Source organism: Lepidochelys kempii, chromosome 9, assembly GCF_965140265.1.
Source record: "Lepidochelys kempii isolate rLepKem1 chromosome 9, rLepKem1.hap2, whole genome shotgun sequence".
Classification (NCBI taxonomy): Eukaryota; Metazoa; Chordata; order Testudines; family Cheloniidae; genus Lepidochelys; species Lepidochelys kempii.
This window is the reverse complement of record NC_133264.1, coordinates 72,175,600-72,200,387: the sequence shown is the minus strand read 5'-3', so window position 1 is coordinate 72,200,387 and position 24,788 is coordinate 72,175,600.

Below are 24,788 nucleotides of genomic sequence, written 5' to 3'. Positions count from 1 at the left end.
GGGTTCGGATAGCTAGCATAAGCTATTTGCACCAATACATTTCCCCAATGGTTTAAATATGTTAATGTATTTTTGCTCCATGGTCACATGTACTAAAAAGCCCCCAAAATCTGCTATTTTAAGATCAATCTGTTCTTTTGTGGCTTATGTTTATCACAAGATACATATTGCTAAATCTTATAACACAGGTCAAACACATAGGCTAGCTATTCAGACCTCATGCTAACTACGAGGCCGTATTAGGCCTCAAGCTTATTGAAAGGCCTTTTTCAAATACTTTAACATCTTATTGTCTCTTACTTGTATTATAGCTTTAATTGTTTGTATTATTACTTCCTTAAGTATTTAGCTTTTACTAACATATACATTATAGTTTAATCCTAGGTATGGCCTGTCCAAAATCAGGTTGGTGTCAAAGGTCAAAACCACCTGATCGTAACAGGGTAGTTCAGTATCTGTATTTATTCAGTCCTTGGCCTTTGCAGAGAACGTCAACCAAAGAGCCTACCATCCTGCTTTCTTCAATGGGGGTATTTAACCAAAAGGAATTAGACTCATGTTGCAAAGGCCAGTAAATGCAGGTAGCTCATAATGACCTTTTCAACCAGTGACCTAAAGCTATAAGCCTCTCCTTTATGTTACCCTAAGAGTGGAGACATTTTTAAAATCACTGTGATGGTCTGAAACAAGGTGTGCTGTGTCAGGAGTTGACTCTGTATCCTGTCACTCAAATCCCCACCAGTATACATTAACTGGGACCTGACTGAAAGGCAGGCAGTTGGCAAAGGATGCCAATTAACTGAATAAAGATACAACTGAGGAGCTAATTAGGTGAAAGTCACCCGCTACCTTGGACTATATAAGCTGACAGGAATGCAGTGCTAGGGGGGAGAGTAGGACGCCTGTAGGAAGGCAGGACTGGCTGCTGCTAATACTACATCCTTCCCAGAAGCAAGTGGGGAAGCGGGCTACTCATTGTAAATAGTATGTAAATAGCACTCAAGGCTACAGCCTGCTGAAGGGATATAATAAGATACAGCAGAAGTTAAGAACACCTAGAATTGTGGTAGTGAGTTACTAAAGCTGGAAAAGACTCTCAGGGGACCACCCTGTGACAAGACCTTACTTTCGCTGCCTGAATTTGCTGCATTCGAGGAGAGGCTACTAGCATTGCAAGTAGGGCTAATTAGATTTATCTAATTGTGGTGGGGGTTCAGCTATGTCCCATTTCCCTTTGCACATTATACATTCTTGTGTTGGAAGGAGAACATCCTTTTTTAAAGGATGTAGCTGGGACAGTTGGTAAATGCACTCCCAAGAGGCTTTAAGCCTGCTACAGGCTTCTGCAGGCAAAATTTCTCTAAGTATCACTGCATGGACAGTATCTCCCCTCACTACCCACAAAGCAGACAGCCAGTAGTCTATAAAACTTAGAGCCTGATTCTACAGAATCTTCTATCATAAGCCATCCCATCACCTTAATTAGACCTTTAATAGTCCCTTTCCTCAATGTAACAAATGCTGGAAATATGGAAGAGCTGTACCTATGGATATGAAATATTTAGCATTTTAGTACCAATTAGTATGCTGTCTGCTTTCTAAAAAGTTACGCCAGTTTTCTGTTTTATTTGGAATTTTAGGGTTGGGGAGGAGTTGCACATCCCACCATATAATTATAGATGGATCTTTTCACTAAAATAACTAAAATTTAAAAATATTTCACATTATTACAGCTGTCTTTTGAATATAACATTCTGAAAAGCTGTCACACAGGGAATATGGGCAGAATAACAACTTAGTTTGAGAAGTGTCATTTAAAAAAATTTTTTTTACATATTGACTTATTTTTAAACAAGAATATAAATATCTGGAATGGGGGAATCACATACTTTGCTGCAGTGCTTGTGTGTCCAATTAATGAAGAGTTTAGTTTACATTGTCTGTTCAGCAACACCACATAGTATATCTATTAGTTTTACAAACAAAATGTCATATAAAGAAATATTTGATCATGTTAAATGCTGTATAAACTATAAATATGAAAAATGCAGTCAGGAGCTAGACAGCTGTTAATATAGTAGCTTTTCATCTATTGATATCTGGCTGGGGTCACAAGGAAAAATATGTTTTGCAGTGCAATTTACTGATATTTTAAAAATATTATTTACTACTAAAAACATTATCTTGTATAAGTATTATGCTCTCCAGCACACTGCAAAGAGGATCTTCACAGCCACTCCCAAATGATTGCTCATGCCCAATTATTTTAATGGTAATATATAGTCTGCAGGTGGAGTAAGGTTGTAAAAAAGTTCCTTCATCAGGATAAGCAAGTACCAAAGACTGAACTTCACTGCAGAACAGGAATTCTTTTAAAATTTATCAAATATTAAAAATCTGCCCACGCCATATTCTGGGCACACTTGGACATAATTAACATACAGGACAATGCCAAAATAGATGGCAGCCATCTTGCTCCAACAGTTAAACAAAACAGACAATAAAACACCATCCCTTTCCAAGCAGATCTGACTATGCCAATCAAGTTCTTCCAGTCTTCATCCTACCTCCTTAAGCACTCTGGAAAACAGATGGGCTTTCCCGTATGCCCAAAACACTAACAAATGTGGGCTCAATTGAATCAAGGTAAGGACCAAATTCCAAACTTGGGGACCTCTTACAGAGAATGCCCAATTAGTCACTGCTTCTCACTTATATGAAGGAGGTTCCAGGAATCTCCTTCACTTTTCTCATCTGAGGTGGTATGGTCTAGGGGAGAACAGGAGATCTCTTGGATAATCAGTTCCCAAGCCAATAGGGTTTAATAGATTAAAATACCCTACTTGAATTGAGCAATCACACATCATAAGCTTACACATTTTTTTATTTTCACAACAGTTGTCAGCACCATTCAGAAATCGGGCCACAAACACCTTGTTACAAAGACTGATCAGTCTAAGAAAAAGTACTGCCAGACATAATGACAATATATAGATGCCAGACTAGAACATCTGAACACTACCTGGCTGAAACATACCTTTTACTTTGGTAATCTGAAGGCATTAGATTCTCTTAACACCATTTAGTTGTAGCAATAGAAACCAATAGAAGTTCATGAGATTGTCATAAAAATGGAAGGTTACATTATGAATTGTCTCACCTAATTGGAACGAGTGAGAAACATGGCTGGCTTTATTGGTATGTGAAGACTGGCCAGTGAGCAAAATCAATGAAAGGAGAGTTTTCCTGTTTGGGATCTTTGTAGTAGTTCACATGCTATCTCAAACTGTCGTTTTATTAAGGAGCATTTTATGCTGGCAGCTTGACCAGTTCACATTTGATACAACTTTGCAATATTATCAAAAGGTACCAGCCTAGGCACAAAATTTGCTTGCCCATCCTCAGTGTTTGCAATTCTCATGATATTTGATGCTCTTGGAATAGCAAGAGTCTCAAAAACTCTGCTTTCATTTTTTTAAAGTAAGTTTCTAGTCCTTGTTGTAGAAAAAAGCTTGAAAATATTAACTCAAAGTCTCAAAAACTAGAAAGCAAATGAAAAGAACCCTAACATTATTTTGAAATTTCAGTGTTTTAAACCAATCTCATGAATCTTCAGGTTTCATTTTGTGATTAATTTCTTTCACTTGTGCATATGGGAAGAGTCCAGTCACTGTTGCTACAGCGCTAATCTCTCCTGAAATGGGGTAGGGAGAGGCAGACTGCTGGCAGGAACACAACCTCACCCTCTCTTTGTACTGGTTGAATGAGCTGACTAAATGCAAAGCTGGGGGAAGATATTTTCTTTCAAATCTTTGATAAAAAATGAACAGTGTTGGGCCAGCAAGATCCATCTAGAAACATTTCACTCACTTATGAGTAGGGTTCTGTGTCTGTCATGGAGCAGACTTTCCATGACCTCTGTGACTTCTGCAGTGGCCCGTGTGGCTGACCCCAGGGCTGCCCAAGCAGCTGGCTCCAGCCGGGCTCCAGAGCACCTGCTGTTCAGGCGGGCCCATCAGCGGTCTCTGGGCAGCCTTCTGAAGCAGCTGCTGCTTGGGCGGGCCCTGGCAGCAATCCTCGGGTGGCTGACTGGAGCAGCTGCGGTCCATGGCCCCCAGCAGCTGGTGTTGCTGGCCCCGGGCATCCCCGAGCAGCAGAAGCCCTTCCACCAACTTTCCCCCCAGCAGTGGCAGGCCCTGCAGCACCCCCCAAAGATTTAGTCAGGCTATTTTTAGTAAAAGTCATGGACAGGTCATGGGCTGTGAATTTTTGTTTATTGCCTGTGACCTGTCCATAACTTTTATTAAAAATACCCATGACTAAATCGTAGCCTTACTTATGATTCTCCATTAACAATTCCTTTTGATATCTATCCACTAGCTAGATTTGCCATAGACTATACTGATTTTATATATTACTAAATTTTAAATCCAAGTGTCATTTGGCACTAAATCAAAGGATGAAAGTACTATCAACATAGATTTGTTTTTTTCATGCACAAATAAAAGATATCTTCAGTATGAATGAGTTTTATTTTAGATTATAAAACCTATGAAGAATAATAGAGATGTGTTCCTAAGAGAAGACATAGAATGAGGCTGTCTCCTATGACACTCTGTATGAAAGTGAATACAAAATGGCTGCCTTTCTACACAGGCAGCAGAGCCCTTAGATAGCAAAAGGTACCCTATGCAGAAGACCAAGAGATAACAGTTAAATAGTTCAATACACCAACACTTTTGAAAGTCGTATCAAATGCTTCATCTTTAAATTATAATCTACTTAGTTTATAACAGACAGAAGGACAACCACTAATAGGGAATGAGTTTAAACAGATGCATTCCTCTCTTAGTATGCACATGTAAATATAAATGACCAGAATGGTCTAAAGCAGTGGTTCTCAAACTAGGGCTGCCGCTTGTTCAGGGAAAGCCCCTGGCGGGCCAGGCTCGTTTGTTTACCTGCCGCATCCGCAAGTTCGGCGGTTCGCCGCTCCAGGCTAATGGGGGCTGCAGGAAGAGCGGCCAGCACATCCCTCGGCCCGTGCTGCTTTCCGCAGCCGCCATTGGCCTGGAGCAGCAAACTGCGGCCAGTGGTAGCCACAATTGGCTGAACCTGCAGTTGCGGCATGTAAACAAACCGGCCCGGCCCGCCAGGGGCTTTCCCTGAACAAGCAGTGGCCCTACTTTGAGAATCACTGGTCTAAATAATTTTTCAGGAACTTGAACTATAATTGTTAATCCTTTAAGTATTTTAAAAAAATAACTGAAGTTATTTAAGTGTGAAAACTGGCTACTCAGTTAATCAGAATGTAATATTTATGCCAAGGAGGGCAAATGGTCTATTTATACCCGTTACCTCATATCTTGTCCTCCTTTGATACCGCTTTGGAGACTAAACTTCTTGAAGTAGTGTCAATGCAGAAACAAGCCCATATTAAAATAACTCTAATTAAACATGTTTTTTGTCTACTAAAGCATACAGAGCACAGTATGTCTTTGAGGGGGTGGGTGGATGAATCCAGCCAAATACTTCCATCAAACAGCTAAGTGGATTTTTAAAAACTGACACAAAAGAAAGCACATCTTTCCATTTTACATGTGTAGAATCTTTATGAGCAACATATTGCCTTTATGAAAGTGTTTAGTACTTTCAATAGTTTATGGATTTAATTGCACTGAATTGAGGATGCAGTTATACATCTGAAATGAGAGAAATGTTTAAACCAAACATGTATTTGAGCTACACTAAAATCTTTGCTATATTTATAATACACTCTAACATTAATGCTACTGCATTTCTATAAACTTCTGTTTTATTGGCCTAATGTAAAAACACTAAGATACCTGAATGATATGCTTTAAAATGCATGATTATACTAATTTGCTTACTGCTTGGTGTTTAATAATGCAGGAACCCTTGCTTAACATTAGTAAAATAATTTAAGTAAGTGTTATGCAATGTCCCATGAAATGCATTAAAGCAATAATACGTTCTAAGTACTCAAAAAAATGAGATCACGCAATACTGCAGTGATGCAGCTAAAAGCTCTACAAAATGAATGTAGAAGTAGAACCAAGGCAGGATACATAGTTTTGCTTGCTTGCTTTAATGTTTTTAAATTAATGTAACATTAGCTGTTAGTTGGGTTTGCAAACTGCCACTCTCTGAATACCAAATCACCATGATCGAAACTATGGGCAAATATAAAACTGTAATCGACTCATCAAGAAAAGTCAATCAGCGGAAAATTTTCCTATTTTTTATTATTTAAAACCACAGTAAAACATTTTGCACCATTATTTGACAAAAGCTTGCTTCATTTAGGAAATGATACTTGAGTTTTTCTTAAAATCTCCATGACACAACTGAGGTGAGTATGTACATTACACCTCCCCCCCGACCCCCCAAGGTATTTAATGATGGATATTGCAACAAAGTCATTTTGCTATTTTGAAGTGTTACATAATACTTGTCTCATTACCTCTGCTATTTGGATGAAGGAGACAGAGCCCTCTCCTCTAACTTGCCCTGAAAATAGGAATGTTAATAAAGGATAACCAAAGGATTAAATGACAGTGGATTTTAAAGGATATACATTACATTGCCATTATAAAAAAAAATAAATTACAGATAGATGATATTAGAACAGCCTCTAAGATATTGAAAGATTATCTGAATTAAATTTTAGCACAGTTAGATTTTAAACTCTTAGGAAAAGAATTGCTCTGTTACAAGTCTGTACAGCACACAACACAATGATGCCCTAATCCAGAGAGGGCCCTTCATTTGGATGTAACATGGCCAGGATAAAGAAAAATGAAGGCAATGATAAAACTGTGTGGATATGTTTTATAAAAACCTGTATGAGAAGTGAGTATGTTTTGAGTGCAGGAATGTAGGAGGCATCGTATGTAGAAATTAGACATCATGGCAAGAAGGGTATGCAAGTTTTTATAAAGGAACATGTGCTCATTTTCTAAAACAAGTCCTTTCAATTTGCAGCAACCCATATTAATGTAGCCTTGCTAAATACACATAGTCAATTTAGTGTTACATTATTAGACAGCATGCAGTTATGTATCTGAGAAGCCAGACATTTTCGTCCAGTCTGACAAATCCTGTCATTCATATACCTCAAAAAATCACAAATAAATTATTTAAATCCTGATAGGTTTAATTAACAATGAAATTTCACAACAAAATGGTACCTATCGATATGAGATTTCCTGCATAGAAATTCAGACTTACATTGGTGGTGGGTTTAGGACACTTCCATCTACCATTTTGTTGATTCTCAACAACACCCTTGAAAGCCCTGCATCATAATGAATGGCTCTCCAGTGTAGGAATGCGGGAAGACCTATGACATAAGAGTCACAAGAGTCTTAATGAGATAGCCAATCTCTTTATGCTTTACATGTTTCATTTGGTGTTACTCTTTCAGTTAATATTCTTATTAATAAACATTTATAATATGGGCATGTATACAGTCCCTTACAGAACAAAGAGGAGAAAATCTCTGCACCTTTAAAATAGACAAAACAATTCATCTAAAGAAAGTAGTGAAGAGAAAAACAATGAAAGGCTTCTTTGCAGAGTTGTGTGTGTGTGTGTGTAAAAGGGGTTAGGGTGGGTAGAGATTGGAATGAGAGAGAGGAAGGATACTTGGAAGACAAAGTGAGAAAATGCTCAAAGCAGTTTATGAAGACATAAAGAGAAGGAGGAGGAGATTAAGGGAGTGGTATAGAAAGGAGATTGGCTGTAACATACAGAGCAAGGAAATGAAGAAACAGGAGTACAGTAGGTGGCAGAAAGATTAGGTATGGCCTTGAATGGGAGCATGGGGGCCTTCAATTTGATTTTTAAGACACAGAAAGTTAGTGAAACAATTCAAATGGTGGCATTTGTAATAGACATAGATGAAAATGAAGATTTTAGCAACAGCATTTTGGATAAGATAGGAGGCGGCTGGGTAAGGAGCAGGGACGCTAGAGAGGGAAAGGTTACAATAATGTAGGTAAAAGTGATCATCTGTTGAATGAGGTTTTCTCAAGTAGAGGAAAGGTTGGATGATGCAGATACAAGAGAAAGAAAGGGAGAAACGGACATGGTAAAAGACAGAGAAGAGAGAAAATGATACTGAGACCTGGTCTACACTACAAAGTTAGGTCAATGTAAGTCATCTTCTGTTGACGTATTTGTGTATGTCTGCACTCAAATTTGTCTCCGACCGATGTAAGTGCCACGTCACAACAATGCAGTAAAAGCACCTCCCTGAATGGTGTTGAGCTATGATTGACCTACTGAAGTGGACGACATGTGAGCGTCAACCCTAACTGTCTTCCAAAGCTGTCCATGATACCCTGTTCCCTGCCACAGTGATCACTCTATTTACAATTGTGAACTCCACTGCTGAGGGGCTATGGAGCCTGAAAGCCATTCCCATATGTTTGAAATACCTTCTTCTGATTACCCAGCTTGGTAAGCACACCTAGCAACTTTCCCTTGTTGTGTGCAACTGCCCAGCTGACCATGATGGCTCAACACTCTAGACTCACTCCTGCCTGGAGTAGACAGGAGTTTTTTGATCTCCGGGGCATGTGGGTAGAAGAGGCTTTGCAAGCAGTCACAGACATATGAACATTTATAAGAAGATTACATGGAGATTACATGAAGATTGCTGTGACAGGGATCAGCAGCAGAGCAGTGCCTTGTGGAAGAAAAGGAACTGCACCAGGCATACCACAAGGCCTGGGAGGCCAACACTCAATCTGACGGTGAACCACAGATTTGCCACTTTTATAACAAGCTGCATGCAATTCTTGGCAGAAACCCCACCAGCACCCCACAGACCACTATAGATACCTCAAAGGAGCCAGAGAAGAGACCCCTGCCTGAGCAGCAAGGAGGAGGAGGAGGAGAGCAGATACAGCAAGGGGATCTTGTTATGCTATGAGCCCAAACCTTTTTGAGACTCTGCCACAGCACAGCCAGTCCCATCAGACGAGCACATATGAGCCTGAGGAGGGGGAAGAGACCTCAGGTAACTGTGTGTATGCATTTTTCCTTACAATGTTTAAGAATGGAGCCCAGCCCAGCCCCAAATTTACAAGACACAGATACAGAGTTTTCATTGTTTTACTCACATGAGAAGAGGTAGAGGTAAAACAAACAGGACTAGAGTTATCTGCTTTTCATTCCCCTTTGGGTTAGGTGGAATAGGGGGAATGCAGAGCAGTTCGTTCATGTACATAGGGATGTTCCTTCTATTCCCCTGAGACACCTCAGTGAAACTTTTATAGAGATACTCTGCAATCCTGTCCCAAATATTTTTAGGGTTGGGTAGCTTATTTCTTCCTCTGCAGTAGGACACTTCCCAATGCCACTCTGCAATGACTTTGGCTGGCAGCACTGCAGTAAATGGGCTAGTGGCACATGGGTCTTTGAGGGAGGGTCACCCCCAGGAGTATGATATTAGCTAAAATCACAACCACCTTTTGAAAATAGTGCCAATATTCAGTGCTATCACCCTTTACTCATACCCATGGAATAAGGACTGAAATTCTATTGTTTTATGTGACTGTACTCACCATGGCTGGGGCTGGGAATTGGTGCTGTGCAGAGGTGCTCCAAAGCTGAAGTGTGAATAAGCATGTTTTTATGGTAATAAGGGAAGGGAGTTTTGAAACTTATCTTTCTCTTTCTGTTGTGACTGTAATTCAGTGATACATCAGTCCATTTTTATCAGTAGCTGCTGCCTTCGCAGCCTTGAGCGATACCCCTTCCCCACCCTGAAGAGGAGGAGGAGGAGGAGGAGGAGGAAGAAGAGAACTAGGTAGAACACATTCAGCAAGCCAGTGCTGCATCAAGACCAAGAACAAAGGATCTGGAGGCTCAGGATGACAGACAGCATGAAGGAGGAGAGAACGGACAGGAGGAAAGGCCTGAAAAAGGAGAAGCAGACTCTCCAGGATATAATAGGTCTTCTCAGGCAGCAAACAAATGCTGCAGACCCTGGCTGACATACAGGTCCAAAGGTCCCAGACTCCCTACCCTTTGCAGTCCTTAGAGAACACCATGCTTGCATCTCCCTAAACCCCTCAGCATTTCACATGGCTTCACAGGCCTCATTCCTATCCCAACCACAGTGGGAGACAACAAGGAAAATTACAGCTTCACAAACACTGCTCTGTGAGAACCGCAGGGTTGGTGTACAGCTAGCCACCATACTTTGCATTGATACAAACACTACTGGTAAGTATGCACAGCGCTAATGCAAGCAGCCAAGTATGCATGAGCACAGGTGATCTACTAACTTCAGCAGCGTATGCTGATGTAACTTGTGTTGACTGAAGTTTGTAGTGTAGACAGGGCCTATGAGTGTGAGCCTATGGGATGAGGACCGTAGAATTGTTATGAATTTAGTTTTAGAGGCAGCAAGTTAGGGAGTGGACCAGACCAATACAGTAATACAGACCAGAAACATTCATATTTTAGCATTGCTGAGACTCTCTTATTGAAAGGTAGATAGAATGGCAATGAGAAAAAGTGACAGCACAATCACAAGCTGAAACTACAATAGGTACATTTCCAATGGTATTTACATCACTGGTATCCAAGGAAGTCATAGTGATGGGACAAGCTAGAGTGTGAAATCTAGATTTCCAATATTCATTGCTGAGATTATAAATTGAGGTTTAAGAGATGTAGGGTCTACTCCACCACACCCTACGAAAAGCATTTGCTATTATCGAAGTCCACTTGGTATATGGGACTCAAACTATAGAACAAACAAATACATTTACAAATTCTAAACACTACAATACAACTGCATTTTTAGCATTTTTATACAAAGCATCCCAAAATATTTTACAGGGTTAATTCATCTAGGTGCAAACAAATAATACAGGGCAAATGAAGGAGATAAAACTTAAGAAGCAAGGACAAAAGAGAAGATATATTTTTAGAATACATTTGAAAAGATGGATGGTCAATGAAGCAGAGAGGTACTTGAGGGTTCCCATACGACAGGAATTGAAGACAAGAGTGGGAAGGTTGTACTAAGGGACAGAGTTGGTGTTAGATGAGCAGAGGGAATAGTGAAAGGAACATGCACAAAAACTGAAAATCTGAAGCACCAATTTCAGTAAAAGCAAAAACCAAGAGCATCTAAAATGGAAGAAATGCCAGTGGAAAACTGTTTAGACTGACAGTGGTTTTGAAATGCACTGCCAGTGATTTGGATGATCCATTGATGCCACATACGATTTTATAAATGTTGGAGGCTACATTTTTGAAATGTGCATGCCTTGTACATTATCCCCCTACCCCAAAATTTGTCTTTGGCTTGATGATCCTGACCTAGGGTACTGGGACTTCATAAGTTTGCATTTTAATGAACATTTTAAAAAAGAACGTTGGCAAAATCCAGAACATGTTTAATTAAAAAGCATATTCAGTTTATTTATGTGATAAATTTTAGGATCATTCATTTACTATGAATGTATAAGTAAGAAATAGGCATCACATGAACAATGGAAATAAAGTGGGGAAAGAAAAAAGAAATAGAAATAGAAAAAGAAATACATCACTCATAATTGAGATCCAACCCTTCTTTTAGTATTTTTGATCCCAATCTCAATTTTAGATTGGTACTTCACTGAGAAACAAAGTACACATGATATGTTTAAATCAAAGGTAGACAGACAATTAATACCACAGAATGGTAAAATACATATAGAAAACAGCTATACAAGAAGTATCCAATGTCATATCAAAAGATGTGAGCTCAAACGGGGATGAATACTATTCTTTCAATTCTAAGATCTCAATATAATGCCATTTTTCTCCTGGATAAAGTGGAAACCCAATTCCTAAAATACATATATTTACTCATAAATTTAGATAGATGTGTGCATTTTGGCAACATGTATTATGCAGAAGGAGAAAATGCTGGGACTGTTATAATATATATGCTTGTTAAATACTAGCATAACCCATATATACAAATAGGACAAAATACAACAAAAGGTGATGCTGCTCTGGAGTACAGATACCAAGCTCTCTAAATCTGAAATTCAATGACACAGGTAATAGGGATTAAGGAACATCTGGTCTTAAGTATTTGACTCAGGAATCATTATGTAGCCAGGATTGGGTCTTATTACTGTAGTCTCAATTTTTTATGTTAACAAATGTATGCATTGCATCACTTTTACTCTTGTCAATTCTCTGTTAAATTTCCAGTTGAAAGGCAAATTGCATGATTTTCTTAAGTAGCACAGGAGCCTATTTCCCTGTTTAATACTGTTCTACTTCTCTCACTCTTCTTATGCAAGAATCATATGATAAATATACAAAACGTGACATTTTTCCTGATGAGCAACCATGAAATAATAATTTAAGTACTTTTTAAAAAAATTGCTGTCAGAATTTTGAAAAGAATATTCCTATGAAACAGTAGCTGTTATATGACTATGAAATAAGCTATTAAGTGAAAAAAATGATTGACTAATCTAACAATATCTTTAAATTCTTTTTGGTGTTAGCTGAGCCTCAAGCATTTTATTTTTATGTCTTATTTTAATGTCACATTGGATAAAGACAACTCTTCTTTCTTTTCTCCTCCTCCCCAATTACAACACTATATCTTATGTTTAATTACAGCAAGCATGCTACTGAAAGCTTCTTGCATTGTATTTGAAACACAATAAACTCTGCCCTATGTTTCAGGATGACCTCTAGCCTGCCTGTTCCTTTTTTTCCTATTTATTTCATAGTTAAATCTTCATTAATTTGTCAAACAATTGACAAACATGAAAACGTGAAGTGATTAATCTCAGACTTCAACAGTAAAGGTTCAGTTAACATAATTTGTAAAGAATAGAGAAATTGCAATAGAATACATGGAAATTAAGTACAAGAAATTCATAGCTTTAGAAGTATAGGAGGAAATAAATAGTAAGAACAATTTGATTAAAATGGTGAATGCTATATTTGCTACCAGCAATTTTTGTTAACCGTTTTCAGATAGTGGTGAGCTATGATTTTCTGCTTAAAGATCTTGAAATCAATGCTGCTGTTGATATCTCCTCAAGAACTGCATCAGTCTTTTAGCTGTCTTTAGAAATGATAGGCTATGTGTCCCCTACATTAAATGTGAATTCTGTCCTTTCATATTTCTTTCCATTCTTGGTACTTTGTACAGGAAAATATCTCTGTGGCGGATGATGACTGACTCACCTACTAGTAGAAATACCATCATTTATGGGGCCAATTCTGCCCTCCAGTAGCCCATGTAATTCCCACTGAAGTCTATGGGAATTGTGCATGCATTGTGGGTAGAAGCATTGAGGCTGTTTTTCCAAATAATGGATTATATTGTAACATCCAGTTTTAAGCAGAATTAGGGAGTTCTTAAAAACTGTTGGCACAGTATGGCCCACTGTGCTTTCCTCTAAGAAGAACAAGGATTATAGTTGAAAGTATCTGCCTTTATCCCTCTTCCTGTATTAATGAGAAAAGGAATGAGATAAACCTGTTATTGAGCTAGGTCTATCTCCATAGATAAGGCACCTGTGAAAATTATTTTTGCAAGGACAGTAGTTTAGACTAATTCCCTTTCACTCCACTCCTCTTTGTGCTTCCCTGACACACTGATGGACAGGGTGAGCTGCTGGAGTGCTGCAGTACTTTGGCCATGACTGGTCCCTGACCCTACTTCCCATGTATCTCCCACATCAGGGTACTGAGTTGGGGGATCAGGAAGCTACCTTGATGCCACCTACAGATTCAACTACACTTTGGATGTCCAGTCAGGAAGAACAAAGGAGGAGAACTATCGGGGACCCCGTTTTGCCCCATAAAGTGTGTTTGAACCTGAATGAACCCAAATTAATTTGTGCATTTCACCAAGTAAATATAGTAATCAGCTGATTGCTAAAATGAATCCATATCTGGGCTAGAGAGAAGGAAGCTGACAACTGAGGCACAACACAACAGTGGGGTGTAGGGGAAGGGGAATTTTGGCTATTATGAACGCCAATTCACATTATCAGTGTGAATTAACATTATCATTTCATTCAGGCCCTCATTAAGTCATCATATGAAATCCGAGTCTACAGTTATGCAAGAATGTGTGGCACAAAACAATAAATAGCAATGGTTTTACTCAGAGTACTTAGTGTGTCACATACACAGACACTTGTTGCTGCTGTGTTGATCAGTTTCACATCAGGCCCTGTCTTCAGAAGGGGAGCAAAACAAAGGTTAGTCATGGAGATACCTCCATCAGTCTGCGTGGGTAGTCGAGAAGGCACTGTACATGCATGTAAGGACCTAGGGAAGGGGGTTCACTGAGTCTTCCCCCTGAACAAAGGTCAGAGTTGGGTGTCAACACAGTGATACAGGGTTTTTCTTGAGAAACGTGAAATGATTTGCATGTGTGGAACACAGCCAGATCACATAACTACAGTGTGGCTCTGCACTACAAAAGGGAACGTGGCCAGGACTGGACCTAGCCATTCTCCTGCTGTGCACAATACAGCTACTGTTATAACAGACTGTGATTCCACTGGATCAGCTCAAGTTTTTTAAATGAAATCCTTATATGTGAGCAGAGCTGAAAATAACCTGGACCAAAAATGTAGCTAGCTGTTTTATGATATGCTACAACTGATTTTACCTTTACACTTTTCTATTTAAAAAAACTTTCACATGCATAAGTCTTCTAAAAAATTCGAATGCCTGATTATGGAAGCCTGCTGCAAACACCTATGGGGGCAATCCCTTTCTAGCTAATCAAACAAAAACAAAAATAAAAACAAACATTAACCAACTGCTATGGGCAGTCTATTCTAATTAGAAACCTTGCAAATATGATCTGTCACAGTCAGAATGAAAGAAAATCAGTACAAACAGTTTATCACTCCACTCAGCTTGCTAACTTCATTTAAGGAAACATTTTTCGGGGAAAACTATTTTTTCCAGCTGGTTATAGGCCATCCAGAGCCAAAGAAAAAAAGATAAAGTTACTTCACTGGAATTGCTGCCTATTTTACTTTTAACAAACTAGAAGGGAAGGTAGACAGTTAAGGGCCAGACACTCACAGGCCAGGTTATCCTCTCACTTATATCACTTTTACACTGGTGTAACTCCAATGATTTACAGCAGCATATGTGAGAAGAGAATGATACCTTTCCCTTCCTCCTCTCAGCCCAATGAGCTTCCTCATTTACCTTATACTGCTCTTTACATCTGGGAGGGGAGGGGAGGGAGTGTTAGTAAATTATTGTGCTGGTTGGGACTATCCGCTACCACCATGCTTTCCTCAATACGTGTCATTAAGGTTAATGGAGAAGAGAATACACCCTATGTAATCTGTTATAATTCAAAACTATGGCGTAATGTTTTTATATTAGCATGCATTACCTACTAAAGGGCCACTTTGGCCAATTGTGTGAGTTCCCATGCATAAGGATCTGAAAAATTGGGTCTCCGGTCTGTAATGCACAGTAATAGGAAAATGTTATCTCCATAGTTTTAAGATTTTGTCTTGTTAAACAATATTGTCTATTCAGTTATGTTTTCCACTTCTGCTTTGATGTTTGCTGGGAACAGGAATGTTAGTTTTCAAGTTAATTTGTGGTCTTGCAAAAATATTGCTATTGTGTACAGTCAACAGTTAGTGGAAAGGAGGTTTATAGAGGATTGAAAGAAATATTTATGCAGCACAATATAATCAACAGTACTACGCTATATAGGTTCTTATACCATGCTCATCATGGTAGTATGAGTGAGTGCCTTTGAGTAGTTTATTAAGAAATGTGACTATTTGTCTGTTCTCTCATACTCTCCCCCGGGGGAGAAACATGCAGTGGACTGTCTTGTTTTAGTAGGGTTGTGTGTTTGGGGGAGGGTTTATGTTTTATTTTAAATACCACATGTTGCTATGTATTTATGTCAGAAAGGAAGGTCAAAGAAATGTGTTTTGCACTTGGCACAGGAGGTGAGGTTTATGATGGCTCTTATTTCCTGGAGAGAGAATTCCATAGTCTTTGATTGGCTTCTGAAGAAGTTCTGCCTCCTGCACAAATGAGTTTGATACATTTATCGTGGGAATTGTGTATTGAGACCGCCTACAATGTCGTGTGGCCCATCTGCAACTTCTAGTAGCAAATATCTGCAATGGCCAGAGATGGGACACAAGATGAGGAGGGCTCTGAGTTACTACAGAGAATTCTTTCCCAGGTCTCTGGCTGGTGGGTCTTGCCAACATGCTCAGAGTCTAACTAATCACCATATTTGGGGTGGGGAAGAAATTTCCCCCCATGTCAGATTGGCAGAGACCCTGGAGTTTTTTCACCTTCCTCTGCAGCATAGGGCAGGGTCACTTGCAGGCTTAAACTAGTGTAGATGCTGGATTCTCTGTATCTTGAAGTCTTTAAATCATGATTTGAGGACTTCAGTAACTCAGCCAGAGGTTAGGAGTCTATTAGAAGAGTGGATAGGTGGGGTTCTGTGACCTGCAATCTGCAGGAGGTCAGACTAGATGATCACAATGGTCCCTTCAGGCCTTAAAGTCTATGAGAGATTTACATTATGCCAGAGGAGTGAAATTATTGACCACAGTCTTCATCCTGGAATTTTAGATGGTCTTTTAGATATCCTGGACCCAGGTCATTGGCTCTTTGAAGACAGGGACAGAGACCTTGAACTTGATTAGGCATTCTATGGTAAGCCACTGTACAGAGAAGATGACAGGTGTAACATGCTCATGGTAGCTTCTGTTGCTGAGGAGACACACTGCAATATTCTACACCAGTTGGAGTTTCCTAAGAGATGAAGTTTTCATGTCCAGATATATCACATTGCTGTAGTCCAACCAAGGAGTGACAAAGGCATGAATAACTGTGGTCAGTTCAACATCTTAGCCAACCAGAGCTGATAGAAAGCATTAATTTTATGATGCTGCTATATGCGAGCTTGGCCTTAGCAAGGAAATCAAGAGTACTGCTACACTATGGACCAAATTGACCAATTGCGGGCATGCATCTTCAACCAAACGAGAATGCACTGTGGCTGCAATCTCTTCAAAATGCTTTCCTCTATCCACCAGCATCACTTCTATCTTGCTTGGGTTCAGTTTCAGCCAGCAGTCCTTCATCCATGAGCTAATCTTATCTGAGCACAGGCCATTTCAGTGATAGTGGTGAGAGGGACAGAGATGCATTTGTGGTTCACCACTCTGTGTGAGAAACTCTTGTCAGGCCTCAAAACTCACTACACCTAACACATTGCTGTCATTGTGGTTATCCAAAAAGTGTCTTGTAAGGCATCAAATGAAAGCTAGTGACACTCTTGTCTCAAATATCATAGTGTTAATACATACATTTCACAATATGAGGAATATGGATACTGACTGATTTTATGCTTTATAGTTTGCAAGCAAACTAACAGAGGGAGAATCAGGTTTTCTTCCAGACAGGAGGGAAGGTAGTTATCTCCCTGTCTCTGATGTAAATTGAGAAGGGTTAATCAAAGACAATGGAGACTATATTGGCATATCCAGTCAATAGAATATGCAAATGAATAAGGTAATGTGATCATGTAATGTGGCATCTGTACCAAAAAGATAACACAGCAAGGAAGAGGAATGTGTCTGGGTACATTTCAAGGTGTACTGGACTATCAGATGAGGGGGAAAAGAACATTTTGGTGATCCGTCTCACTGAGGAACATTCCTGGCAGAAGGGAATGATTCACAAAAAATCTGGATCCTGATTTAACTGAAAATCAGCAAGGACTACAGAAAAGGACTTAGAGGGTGAGAAAAATCGCATGAGTCAAAGAACTGTAGCTGGTTTAGTTTTAGTCACTAGAAAGCACGTTATACTTTGATTTTATTTATAACCATCATCTGTTTTTTTTTGTCTTTGCTTAAATCACCTAAATCTCTGGTCTTTAATAATAAACCTGTTCTTGTTTTATTATAAATTCATCTCAGTACTGTTATATTAGAGTAAGGTGTGCATCCTCAGCTAACCAACAGGTTGGTGTGTGTACTGTCTCTTTGGAGACAGTGGACTTGCTAATGTCTGAGCGTGTCCAGTGACAGAGGCTGGATACTGCAGAGAAACACTCTTCAAGGGTGGCGGGCAGGGGAGGGTTGGCAAAGTAAGGTCTGGCAGAGTCATGAGGAGTTTGTTTGGCTCACACATTGGAGCATCAGGGAGTTTGCTCAGTTTTGCAGGAGCAAATCTCCCTCTTGCTGAGGCAGAGGGGTAACAAGGTGAGTTACATTCTGGATATCCCAAGAAAGCATCACAGTGTGATCATACGACATGAAGGATAGGCAGTGCTGGGTATCATCTGCATTTTGGTGGCACTTGAGTCCATGTGGTCTAGTGGCTGCACGTAGATGTTGAAAAGGACTGGATCCTTTCAGGACACTACTAATGAGGGTCTAGTGGTACAGTTCAGTGTTTCATCGTTATTCATTGGGTGCATCCTTCCAGAAAGGTTTCAAGCCATTTTAGCACATTACTCTGGACCCCAGCTACCTTGGTCAGCTAAGACAGCAGTATCTCAGTGGTCAACAGTGTAAAATGGCGCAGAGGTCCAGGAGGAGGAGAATGGATGTCTGTTCTCTGTCCACTGACAGGAGATTATCCATTTTCCACAGAAGTGGTTTCCATTTCATGTCCTGGCCTGAATATAGATTGTACTAGGTCTATAATGTTAACCTCAATTAGATGAGCTAGTAAGTGGCCTTTAGCTAGCTTCTCTATGAGCTAGCCCTGGAATGGGAGGTTTGACACTGGATGATACTTGGCTAGAACTGATGGATCTAGTTTTTTTCCATTGTTGGTCTGACTAGTATGTGTTTTAAAGAAGAAGGGAAGATTCCTTCTCTGAATGATGCATTGGCTGTTTCAGTCAGAAGTGGCACCAATAGATCATGACACACACACTCAAGCCAGGAAGGGCATGGGTCAGATTCACAAGTCTTCGTTTGTAGGCACTCAGGATTGATGAATCACCTTGGATAGCTCCCTGAGGTAGTGTTTATAGATTGCAAAAAATCAGCCAAACCAAATCCATGTTTCTAGATGCAGTCAATATACAAGTTATTTTCAGTAAAATAAAACTTCCCAATTTGCTAAAATGCCATAACAGTTTAAGTATCACTATCATGAGATCCAAGTTGCTTCCTACTCAAAGAACGACAAGAATAAAATGCAACAGCACAATTATGTGATATATTCTCCAAACAAAAAAACGCTTATTAAAAGAAATGTGCTTCATCAGCATGATATTGCTTGCTATGATATTCTGTGAAATCCAGAAGAAAAAAACCTAATACACTGAGCATTTTCATTACTGGAATGTTTGGAGTCGTAAGCATGAATTACACAATAAAATAAGGAAGATTTCACCCAACATAAACACTGGTTTTCTGGGATTGTAATACAACACAGACAATATACTCTAGACTCTTAAAATAGGCTCTTGCGATGTGAAAAATACTACTTTAGAAAATACAGTTCATATTCACTTCTGCAGTTGGCTTTAAATTACATTTCAGAGTTTCTTAATAGTTTATATAAGTCACAACCTCAGCAAGAAGCAATCAACATCCATGGAGTGTTTTCTGAACAAAAACAAATAGCTCTTTTTCTGATAAAAATAGTACTTATGGGAAATTGGTAACACCTAGGATCTACTTATGATAATTTGAAAGGCTTTTAAAGAACTTTCATGTTGAGAATTGGCTTGTAATCATCATTCAGAAGTACAAAAGTTAAATGAGTTTGTAGTAAACTCCCATTAGGTAATCTGTAATCTGATTAAAACAAGGCAGGCCTGTTATTACCGACAGTAGAGTGTTCATTCATCTAGAGTTCATTTGGATAGGCTGAGAGACTATGTAAAAGAACCTTGTTTAGGGTGTTGTCACTGCTGCTGGCTTGTCAGAAATGCAACATGCTGAAAAACGGAGAAATCAATGTGCCTGTTACTTCCTTTATGGAGCATGACGTGGAAAGCTGTCTGCAACCTGCTACAGTGCTTTCCCCCACCAAGGGATTTTGAAAAGACATTCTTCGGCTCCTTTTCCATCAGATTAACAGATTATTCATTAGGAGACAGTGAAGCACACTTGTTCATACGTTTTCTGGTTAAGTTCCGCATGTTAGGTAGCTGAAACCTATCATTTCCCAAGTGAATAGTTATCCTTCCTTTCTGTACCCCAGGAAGCAACATAGTGAAAGGGAATTCACTGAGCCAGAGAGACACTGTAGGCACTTAATGAGAATACCATATGCATAAAACAATATAAAACTCTGACAAAGAGCAGTGGGACTGCTAGGAGTTAATAGCTTCCTATTCTGGGCATTTATTAGATTCCTGTTTACACGTGCATTTAAACAAATGTAGTATCTACTAATGAGTTTGAAAGATTAAAAATATGGAATTTTGTTGGATGTAAAGGCTAATACTTGCCTAAACTCTGTGATTATTGCATACTAGAGCAGTTGAAGTTTTTCAGAGGAATAATTCATTCACCAGAATACATAGTTTTGGGATGACCAAAACTATTCATGAATTCAACACAAATTTGCTAAATAATTTTGCCGGAGTGGAGGTAGGAGAAATCAGGCCAGCTTCACAAGAGGAGTGCCAATCAGGATTTAGGTGCCAGTCACAAAACAGGAGGAGATGGTTCTAGTGCCCCCTTCTACCTAATAATCCAGCATGTTGGGCACTCAACTGGGATTTGTGAGACCCAAGTTCAAGTCCCCACTCTGCCTGATTTGGAGCAGGGACTTGAACTTGGGTTTTATATATTCCAAGTGAGTGATCTAACTACAGTGACATAAGGGGGGGCACCAACACCACCTGCTACTCTGGTTGTGTGACAGGAGTTTCCAAATTTTCTTTGCCTTTAATGAAAAATTAGTGACAAATGACTGCATGACGTTATTGACAGAATCTGTAATCGTACAGATCACTGTTGCAACCACTGTTAAATATTTGCAGCAAATATTGTACAAAGGTTGTCATGTGAGGTGTCTATGGGAAGGCTATGATTGGCTGGTTATAATTATGCTATCTGTATATGTGTATCATTTTTGTAGTTGAAGTTATGAATATTGGTTCTATACTGTCTGTATTTCAAACTTATGCTATGCTTCTGGGTGACACCCCAGACAAGTTGGTGTCAGCTCAGCCTAACCTGCTTAATGGACCATTAAGGACCATCAGCTATACAAGTGACCCATTGAGAGAAGGCAGACACACCTTGTGACTCAACAAGGCATGCAGGGACATGCCTATGGACAGAGCTCTGAGGTTTTTCCATGCCACGTGATGGACAGCTTATCTTTGGGACAAAGAAAGCAGAGACCGCATGGCAAGAGACTTTAAAAAGCTGCTGCAGCTCCTTCATCTCGTCTTCAATCCTGCTTCATACCTCTGGAGGGACTTTGCTACACAAACAGAAGCTCTACGCAAAGGACTGATGACCCATCCCAGCTGAGGATGTACTCCAGAGACTTGATTTGAACCTGCAGTTTATTCCATCACTGCTACAAGCCTGAACTAAGAACTTTGCCATTACTGTATGTAATTGATTCCACTTAACCAATTCTAGCTCTCATCTGTATCTTTTTCCTTTTATGAATAAACCTTTAGATTCTAAAGGATTGGCAACAGCGTGATTTGTGAGTAAGATCTGATTTGTATATTGACCTGGGTCTGGGGCTTCGTCCTTTGGGATCAAGAGAACCATTTTTCTTTTACTGGGGCATTGGTTTTCATAACCATCTGTCCCCATAATAAGTGGCACTGGTGATGATACTGGGAAACTGGAGTGTCTAAGGGAATTTCTTGTGTGACTTGTGGTTAGCCAGTGGGGTAAAACCAGAGTCTTCACTGTCTGGCTGGTTTCGTTTGCCTTGGTGTGCATAGAAATCCCAGCCTTGGGCTGTAACTGTCCTGCTTTAAGCAATTTGTCCTGAACTGGCACTTTCAGTTGAGTCCCACCAGAACCAGCATCATTACAGCCTGAAACCAAAATGTTTTGTTTCACCCCATATATATCTCCATCCTCAGTTCAGCCAGTAAACTGAAAAAAACATCAATAATTCACACAGCTCTACTGTATATATTACAGAGCAGTGGCACTTAAAAGCTTTTCAGTTTAACCTAAGATAATAAATGGGTTGGTTTACCTCCACATGCACAGTATTTACCTATACTAAATATATGATAGAAGGAAAATCATGAGTACTGAAGTACTTAGTTTAGCTTACTGCAAATGCTCATTAGTTATCTAAGGCAACTGGCAAGTTTTAGCATCATCACTGTAGCAATGGAGTATATTTACTGTCAGTAAAATTGACAGGAAAGTCTATACATAATTAAGTTCTTCCACTGCAGTTAAAATCTACTCCCCAAATGAAAGACAGCTTTGCATCACATGAAAATACATAACTATTTCCCATTTTTATATGCAGTATATAAAATGCTTAAATACAAATGCACACATAATGCTATAACTGTAGAATGGAAAAAGCTGGGAGGAGCACAGAGGTATGAAAATAATATTTTGCAGATTTCCACTGGCCCTTTTTTATTGCAATTAGCAAGCTAACTTTAGTCTGTGTCTCCAATAATTCTTTCTGCCCTTGAATCTATTCTCTCAAAATAATATTAGCTCTACAGCTCAGCAACTTCATGATCTCTTTATGGCAATTCTTTTTCTGTCAAGGATGTGTTTTAATGACTTTCTTCAGTTAAACTAGATTATATTCTTTCTTGTTATTTTTGCTATATCTTTTTGCCATTTTGTCTGTAATATATGTTATCGATGATAGCACAGCTGAAACAATAAATATAATTTCTGAAACCTCATTGTAACTGATTTTATTTCATACATCACAAAGCACTCTCTTTTTGGTGATTTCTCCTGGGAAACAGAGGGATTCTGACAGTCATTTCTGAGATGCAGTGTGTTCTTTAAAACACATTAGACAATATGTTTTTTAACACCCTTATAAATCCAGAGCGTATAGATATAAAAGATCTTTAGTATATAAAACAAGACAAGAGCAAACGTGTAGTTCTGAGTTTTAATCTATTCATCTTCTGCACTGTTAAGCAGAGTGATATAACCGTGCATAAACTGTCCCCATCCTCCAATGCCCCAGAACCCTCTCAGATTCTGTCCAGTAAATGGCAACTTCTCATGAATTTGTGTATATTCCCATTCCCAACACCAACACCAACAGTCTAGTGCAGCAAAGTATTTACAGTGTTTTTTGTCCTTTCTCACATGGTCAGAGAAGAACAGAGGTCTCCCTTTCTTGAGATTTCCAAGCATACTGGGCTCAACTAGCCTGAGTCCCACCCACTTCCTTCCTTCCTTCCTATGTCTTTTTCTATATCTGTCAGCTGATGGCTAATTGGTTCATCAGCCCTCCCCTAGTCTGATCATCTAATTACCTGCATATCCCTAATCAGCCTTCTTCAGGGGAGCTGATTGGTGCCTAAGTGATCAGAGTGGCGGATCACCTGTTAGGGTCTACCACTCTGTCACAAGTGGGTTCATGACTGTGCATGAGTTCCCAACTCGTAGCCCTAGCTATTCTATAACAGGAATCTCATTCCTGGGTTTGTCTTAGATTTTGTAGAGTTTAAAGTATTTAATTCCAACAGCAGTAAAACTGAAATATTATTTTATCATGACTTTTTAAGAACATATTCAACCTTCTGGTATAGCTCAGCCTAGATTCTTTTGCACATAGGAGAAGAGGGTTATAATTCCTTTCAGATATTTCCTCAGACGGTCAGAGCACAAATACCTCACTAGGATCCAATTTTGCATAGATAAATGTTTCCTAATATTATTCTTTAGATAGGACAATATATCACAGCACTTTACACAACATGCCAAAAGCCAAGATCATCAAAAAGTTGACAATCTAACTTGGACAAATATGATTCATATACCAAGAGTATGAGAACCAAAAAGCATGTATATATCTTGGGAAAGCGCAGGGTTGGAATGCTATGTGAAAGAAGTGGGTTTTAAGGAGGATTAGAATTGTTATATTTGGACCCAGCAAAGAAGGACATAGAAACACAGCTGTCTCCTGTACATGGTCTATTGTTCTTCTGGTAGCAAAATTGTAACTAATACAAAATGGAGGCTTTGCACTGGGGAGTGTTCAAACATTTAAAGGGGCAGGACATCACATTCTTCCACCCTCCTATAAAAAACTTTCCAAATACATATACACATTATCATCATTTACATGGTTAGCATAAAACACTGTATAACCTAACTAAAATGGACTACTGCAGTCTCTTAAATTGCAAGGTATTATTCTGCCTGGAATGTAACTCACTAATGAAACTATTTATAAATTCAGGCACTCAACTGGTTTTTGCTCTCTCTTGGGATAATTCGGTGATGGCAGTGCGGCAACAAGAAAAGTTGCTAGTATGGAATCAACTGGATCTAGTACCAAAGTCTCTTCTACCAAGTCATCAAAATCAGGAGTTGTAACAGAAGAAGTTTCAATCAGAGATCTGGAACATCTCTGGGCTCCAGTACTTGTCAAGGCTGCAACTGATCCATGTGTCATTTCCATAAAATACTATTGGATGGTTTTACTACAAACACAACAGGTCCTGTGCCTTTTACAAGTTCTCCAGGGACCCATTTCACTCCATAACCATAGTTAGGAGTCCATACTAAATCACCTACTTAAAAACAATG